We start from the raw sequence: 8,229 nt of genomic DNA, 5'->3' as shown, positions 1-8,229 counted from the left end.
ACTTCGGATAAACACCTCCTTTCGGCAACGCTTCTCTAGTATCCCGTCTCATCTGGATGACCCTATGTTCTTTCGCTACCCCTTCACCCTTCAAAATAATGTTTTCTGCATCATTGTATTGCAAATTATGGTGATGCCTAAATAAATTGTTTGAATTGAATTGAATTTGCACACATTGCAGCACATTCGGTTCGCTGACCAAATTACTCACCCGCCTATTTGAACTAGAGGCGTCACACGACACTTTTGCAGTAAGAAACATGGAGTTTTCAATCAGTCAAATACTATTAGTAATTTAGTATTAGTATTACTACGATTCCACATTCAAGTTCAACTCTTCACCACATATCGAGGATATGGCTCAGCCGCTCAGGCCCTTGGCGCAGGCTACAGATACGTTTACTTACGTGCTGCCCTCTATCGCCAAGAAATAACGCACTTTATGTGCGTAAATTTAAATACACCAAGTTCTCCGTATCACGTGTAAGCTCTTCGTCTACACTAATATTTCCGATGATTGTTCGTCTCCCGTTCGTCTCCCGTTCGTCTCTGTCCGGCTGTACTCTGTAGGCGACCGAACGCGGTTGGTCATGGGGGCTGAAAATTGGTCCGCAGGGGTCCCGGGACTGCGGGAGTGTCGTATGATAGGCGCTGTTGACTTTAGAGGTCATTGGACTTGGAGGTCACGGGAGGTCATCAAACTCCGAATAGAGTTCGTTATAAAGTACGACAAACTTTTGTTCTTTTATCCCACCATAGACCCTACAAATGAATCGGCGGATGAGGTCAGATCCGATATCCTAGGTCACTGCATAGATGATGGAGGACATTGGAGCTGAGAAGGTCTATATATGTCCCCCAGGGTACTGCCGGAACGTACCCTGGGTACGGTCCGGTATACCGGAACGTATACCCTGGTACAGTACTATCTAATATGACGGACCGTACCTCGCCTACTCCACTAACGAGTCTAGGGAGTTGCCTACGCCTACTCCCTAACCCTAACCATATCAGATAGTTACCTCAGGTACATATATGTCACCTACGCCTACGCCTACTCCCTAACCCTAACCATATCAGATAGTTACCAGGGTACGTTCCGGTATACCGGACCCAGGGGCGTGTACAGGATTTGAAGGGGGGGGCCCAAAATTTTTTTTTGAAATTAGACCCCCTTATAGATGCGTTTTCTGCGCGAGCAGGGGGAGGGTCCGGACCCCCTGGACCCCCCCTCCCTGTACACGCCCCTGGGACCGTACCCAGGGTACGTTCCGGCAGTACCCTGGGGGACAGACCCTATGAGCGCCATTGGAGGTCGCGGAAGAACAACATTTCAATTTCTGGCTAAACGAGGCGATATACAGACTTAGTTATGAAGTACAAAAATGTTCCTCGACCCCACAAATATTTGGCGGATGAGGTCAAATCTGACCGCCGAGGTCATGTCAAGTCGCTAGAGGTCACTTTTCAATATTATGCAATGGACATTTTTAGTTTTCTGAACGTTTCTTATTATGCAGTGGAATTAACTTACTGGAAACCTCTTGGACATTCCATATCCCTTAAAATCGCTGGCCTTAATCTAACATCGCCATGCTTCTTTCATTGTCAGCTTTACGTTGGGTCACCGTGCTCAAGGGTTTGAATCCCACAAAACCGTTCTTGCTCCAGAAAGAATTAAAGACCACCGATGTTATATGCTTTGACAACATATAGAACCATAGCTAGAACCTTTTAAATAGTTTTTGTCAGAACAGAATATTGTTTACCTCTTTACATTTTGTTTCTCTTTATATGACTCTGTCATTATATATATATATATATATATATATATATAATTATATGAATATATAATTATATATTCATTATAATGACAGATACATGATATACTATATATTATGTATCTAATGTAATGTCAGATTTTACCTCTACGGTTGTTCCTATTTTTTCTCTTTCGCCCTTTCTTCTTTATGACATTAACATACAGAAAAATGTGGCGAGATGCTGCCCAAGTGAAAACTGGTAGTAAGATTTTACATGCACATTCGCGTGGATATTCCCTGCCATCTTTCGAACCGCCTAAGATCAATACCGCTTAAGATATTTATCTTCATGGCTTGCAACGGCGACAGTAACGCGAACACCATTTTATGTATTTAGCAAGGGAAAAAATTGGGCGGGTGCTGGCTGCCAAAGTTCAAACTTTTAGGTCGAATTTTACCATCACATGCATCTGGACGACGGCATACGCACGACCTCTCGAGATCTCGTTGAATCGTTTGTGATTAATGGTAAAGCTATATAATGGGAGCCTCCAGGGCCCGTAGCTCCTGCGGGGGAGGGGCAAGGTATCGTCGTCCCCCGCTAGATTTTCGTAAAGCAAAATTAAAACATAAGCTTAGCTAATCATCGTAATAAACCCTAGGCAGGGATTTTTTTTTCACTTATCTCGTGTAAAGCCTTGTCTCAGACTCACCCCTACACACTAATAAAGAGTATAGACAGTCGATCAAAACTAGCGCCCGCACTCATCTCATTACGCGCAGTGAGTCGCATGGAAATTTTTCGCCCCCCCCCTTAGGATTTGCTCATCCTACGGTCCTTGCCGTAAATAATCTTCTATAGACATAATCACGTTTAATTGAATATTTGGGATGGATTTGCCGCGTCTACTCCCTGCAGCGAAATCGTCTATATCAGCACTATAAGGTATAGAAAAAATCACTGTCACGATGTCACTGACGCGAGTATAATAATCTCTGAAGTTTGTTCTCATATAATATATGACTGCATTATTGTTCACAATTGCTCACAAGTAATCACCAGAGTCTGAAGCTGCTTGCATGGGTTATTGGTAATTTAGCGTGAAAATTTGACCGGAATGCGCCGAGTTGTTGGCGATCGGCTAGCGAACACGATGTGACAGCATATTATACGACAGCATAGCACGACTACAACTGACCCTGGACAGCACTTAACACGCACGAGCCACTTGGGGCCTCGCCAGCCGCAGCGCCGGCCGGCAACTGCACTTAACAGCACGCTGCTGCTCACCCACCTACATCAGCACACTTACACACGGTATGTGGGGGCCCGGCACGCACGCACAGCACTTCACGAGCGCACGCAGCGGCACTCCACAGACTTACAACACACACCTGCGCTGTCACAACAGCGCCACTGACAGACAACGCACGCGACCTCAACGGGAGTAAGCCGCACTGACTTACCACCACGCACGCACTTCCACGACACACTGCGCGACTGCAGCCACACGCCGCGCACGCACGCACGCACTCTACACACACGCAAACGCACGCAACTTTACACACCACAACTCACACACACGAGCTACAACAGCTGCACGCCCGCGCCGCACGGCACGGCACTTACACACGCACGCACGCACTTACACACGCACCCATCGCACGTCAACACCGCGTCCTACCAAGCGCAGAGGGCCCGCACGCACGTCAAACGCGACTTACACACACACACTCACACACGCGCACACAGACACACGCGACCTACACACCGACCCTGACGCAACTTACACGACCACGGCACGCACGGCTCGCCACGCAAACGCACCAACGTTGACACGACACACACTAGACACGGCGCACACACACGCCCACGCAGGCACACGCATACACACGGCGCCGCCGCACGCACGGAACTTACACACGCACGCAGCACTTAACACACACAGACTGCTCATCACACCGCACACTAGACACACGCCGCCGCAACGGCCTGACACCGCACTGCACTTAGCACACACACACTCACACCGCGCACTACGAGACACAAGCGACCTACACATCGCCGCAACCACTTACACACGCCACGGCACCATCACATAGCACACACACACCACACAGCCGCCGACCTACCACACGCCCGACACGCACGCACGCACGCGCACGCGCAACGCACCCTTTACACACGGAGGGGGTAAGACTTCGCACGCACGCACTTACACACACACTCACAGCGCACAGGAGCGACCTTACCCACGCGCCAGCTACGCACGGGTACCGTACGAAAGAGACACGGCCTTACACACACACACTGCAGCCACAACGCGCACACAGACACAACGCGAGCATACACAGACGCCCAGCACCGCACCTACGACACGCGGACGCGACGCACGGACGCAGCACGTTACACCACTACACAGCACAGCACACACACGCAGCCACACGACATCAACAGCCAGGCACGCAATACACCAGACGCGCCGCTCAAGCACATGCACCACGCACCGCGGACGACGATCGTCGGGGTGGCTCGCACGCACACCACACACACACACCACACAAACTCAGCCACACACTACACCCACACGCCGCACGCACGCGAACCACACACACACACACAACCACACACACACACGGCACTGAGCCCGGTGAGCAGTGTAACTATGGACAACACGCACGCAAGCCGCACACACCACAGACACACACACACACCCACAGTGGCGTACGCAGGGGGCGGGGTGTTGGGGTGTTAAACACCCCCTTGCCCTCTGTCACCCAAACAAACATTTTAAGAAAAGAGGAGAGAAGAAAAAGGGGAGGAGAGAGAGCGAGAGAGAGAGGAGAGAGAGAGAGAGTGTAGTGAGAGGAGGGAGAAAGAGGGAAAATAAATTATGTTGTGAAATGTTAATAAGACAAGCAACAAGTAAACGATTATGATGATAGAATACAAGAAAAATGTGCAACGGACAATGCGGTATTTTTAGGCGTTATTTCATTTTTCTTTGCAAACTCGAGGGGGGGGACACCCCCCTGCGAGCACCGCCGCGTCCTTCCGCTCGCTCCACGTGAGCAGGCGCTACCGCCCCGGCGCTGCAACACGCCCTATTGCGGCTAGCGTCTATGCGCAGCGCTCCGCATCCTAACACGGGCGCTAAATCGTGGGGGTGGGGGTATGCCATCGCCCTCCTGCTCTTTGAATGAGGGGATGGGCCTGTACAAATATCCCCCCCCTTGAGATCAAAAAGAGCGAAAAAAGAAAGAAGGAAAGAAGAAGAGGTAAAGAGGATCCGGTTACAGACAGGTCCTTATGCAGCGTGGGTTTTGGGTGGGCTACATGTTCTTAATGAGGCTGCCGACAACAGTCGCCAGATTCGTTAGATTGGGGCAGAATTGGATTGCACGCAACAGCATATTAATGTTCATAGACTTGAGTTTGTTTGACATCGATGAGATGTTCAGATAATTCCATCGATTTTACTGCATACTACTCTAGCTACAAACGCAGCTTTTTAAATCAGGCTAAGTGTAGGCCTATGCACGTTTCCGACTGATCCTGTAGAGTGTAACGTAGTATGGATAAGTCCTAAAAACAACCCCTTGATTTCACTAAAACAAAACACACACAGACACAAAACAGCGATCCACACTCTCTCTCTCTCTCTCACGCACGAACCACTCCCTACTGCACGCACCACACCCGCACGCACGCAACGCACGCACAGCACCTTACGCACGCAACCCGACGCAGCACACACACACAGACACACGGCACACAGCACAGCAACAGCACAATCCCGCACAGCTGTCCTCTCTCTCACACACACACACACACACCGGCGCGCGCGCGCACAACACCTCTCTGTTTCTCTCTGCGCTACCTCTCTCTTTCATCTCTTCTCGTCTCTCCATCTCTGTCATCTCTTTCTCTTCCGATCTCTCCTCTCACGTCTCTCGCTCGCGCTTCTCTCTCTCGCTCGCAAATCGCTCTCACTATTCTCTCTCGTCTCCTCTCGTCCTATCGTCCTGCCGTCTCTCTCTCTCTTCGCTCGCTGCTACTCCCACTCAATCCACTCTCCTCTCTTTCTTCCTTCTCCTTCTCTCGTTCCCTTCCGTCAGCAGATAGGTGCGGCGCCGTATCCCTCGCCTCCTTCCCCCCTCTCTTCCTCACTCTTCGTCTCATCTCGCTCCTGTCACATACACAACACAACACGCACACCCCCCTCTCTATTCTCTCTCCGCTCCTCTCACAACACCTCCCCCACACAGGCGCTCAGCACAACACCCACACACACACACACAACATCACACTCCGAGCCTATTCCGAGGCTGCTGCTGAACTATAAGGCTGGATGATGGGCGCACTATTGGAGCCGCGCGCGCGCCGCGCGGGCACGGAACACTCTTCGTCTTCTCCTCTGACACATACACACTCCCTACGGCAAAGGTTTACGAAATTTTAGCTTGATGACTGCGACATCGTACGCAAATTGACTAAATAACTGCGTTTGATAAAATCCGCAACTAAGCAACGTCGATTGCGTACGCACACAAGATCTTACGGCGCAAAATAAGTTTTGCGTACGCCAGCTTGAAATGAATCATGGAATCTACTCCCCGAACCCACCCGTCCAAGTGCAAGCGCACACGGTATCCTAGTCTACAGTTCCAGGGGCGTGTACAGGGGGGGTTTCTAGGGGGTCCGGAGCCCTCCGCTGCTTCGCGAGAAAACGCATCTGGGGGAGCTAATTTCAAAAAAGCCCCGCCAGACGCCCCTTCGCGTGGCTCTAACACCTCCTCCCTTCGAAATCCTGCGTACGATCCCACTGCCGGAACGTGACCCTGGTACTCTGCCGAACGTATCCTGGGTAACGGTCCGGTCAATAACCGGAATCGTACCCGTGGTAGTATCTAATAGATGCCGGACCGTACCTCGCCTAACTCCACAACGATCTAGGGAGTCGCCTACGGCCTACTGCCTAAAGCCACCTAACCCTCAACCCTAGACTATAATTTAGATAGTACGCAGGGTACGTGTCCGTATAGACCCGACAGCGTACCCATGGTACGTTCCGGCAGTACCCTGGGGGACATAGACCCTATGAGCCATAGACAGTGGTCCATAGTGGATTCATAGGGAGTGAATAATTCCATAGTTTGGTGTAAAAAATGTCTGTCCCGATGCTTCACTTTGTAAATTATAATATTAGGTTAGGATAGGGTTATGTGGAAGTATTAGCGAAAGTAGCGTTTTTGTTTCCTGTGGTTGTGGAGTGAGTGGGTCATATTTTGTGATAAATATGCATTTAGTATGGTTAGGGGGTATCTCTGCATAGATTTCTGTAATAAATTCTTATTAATAGACCTGTGTTTATAATTGGGAGAGCGCCCTAGCCTGCAGGGTGCAAAACTCCCATTTCATCCACTCCACTTTTCTCTGCCTCTTCTGTCCCTCGTTCAGCCTCCTTCTTTTTCTACCACCCCTAAGATATCTTCCCTTCCGCTTTTCTTCAGTTTCCCACACCTCTCTCGCAGCAAGCTATATATTATGCAGTTGTCTTTAGTCCGTACTGCCCTCCTGAAACGGTGCTCGCGCATGCGCAATATTTCCTGTGAATAATTATATTTTGCGAAAATTATGCATTTAAATTGGAGAGGAGGTATTCTAGCATAGATTTATATGATAAAATTCCATCAGTAGACTTGTCTTAAGAAATTGGAAGAAGACGTTGCATGTAAGGTACCCGCTGCATATGCCAGTCACACAATCTGGCTACGTTCGTGAGTTCGCGAATGCGTATTTTCTCACCAGAGGAGTCATAAAAAAGTTTTTATCTACCACCCCCAGCTATCTTTCCTGCCGGATTTTCTCAGTCTCCTATCCCCTCTCCCCTTCAGCAAGCTATATTATGAAGTTTGCCTCCGACGGCACTGCAAATACGGTGCGCGCGCATGCGCAATAGCTCCCGAGAAAAATCGTATTTTGCAAAGATTATGCATTTAAAACGAAGAGGAGTTATCATAGCATAGATTTATATAATAAAATTCCATCAGTAGACATCATTTAAAAAATAGAAGGAAGACCTTGCATCTAAGGTCACCGCTGCGTATACCAGCCAGTACACAATCTGGCTACGTTAGTGTGTTAGCGCATGCGCAATATCTCACCAGAGGAGTTATATTTTGTGATGAATATGCATTTAAAATGGTTAGGGGGTATCTCAGCACAGATTTCCCTAATAAACTTTCATCTGTTGACATGTGTTTATAGTTAAGAGAGCGCCCTAGCTTGTGGGGTACAAAACACTTTCTTTATGCCTTCGCGTCCTGCCCTTGGTCTCCCACCCTTCTCTCCCCCAGCAAGTTATATTATGAAGATTGCCTCAGACGGCACTGCACGCCTAACACGGGTTTGTCGCGCGGCGAGATGCCGAATATCTCCGAGAGCAATCGATATTGTGCAGAG

The 8,229-nt window shown here is 49.4% G+C and overlaps 1 protein-coding gene across 1 annotated transcript in view; it reads right to left on the bottom strand.

Moving 5' to 3' along the window:
* Positions 1-353, bottom strand: part of LOC106809373 (solute carrier family 35 member E2-like) — a 16,014-nt gene extending 15,661 nt beyond the window's left edge. Inside the window, exon 1 of the mRNA XM_014812438.1 lies at positions 212-353. The gene's annotated coding sequence lies outside the window, so the exon portion shown is untranslated. The remainder of the gene's footprint in view (positions 1-211) is intronic.
* Positions 354-8,229: the final 7,876 nt, after the last annotated feature.

Source organism: Priapulus caudatus, unplaced genomic scaffold, assembly GCF_000485595.1.
Source record: "Priapulus caudatus unplaced genomic scaffold, Priapulus_caudatus-5.0.1 Scaffold349, whole genome shotgun sequence".
Lineage (NCBI taxonomy): Eukaryota > Metazoa > Priapulida > Priapulimorpha > Priapulimorphida > Priapulidae > Priapulus > Priapulus caudatus.
The sequence above is the reverse complement of the archived record's forward strand: the minus strand, read 5'-3'. Positions and strand labels throughout refer to the sequence as shown.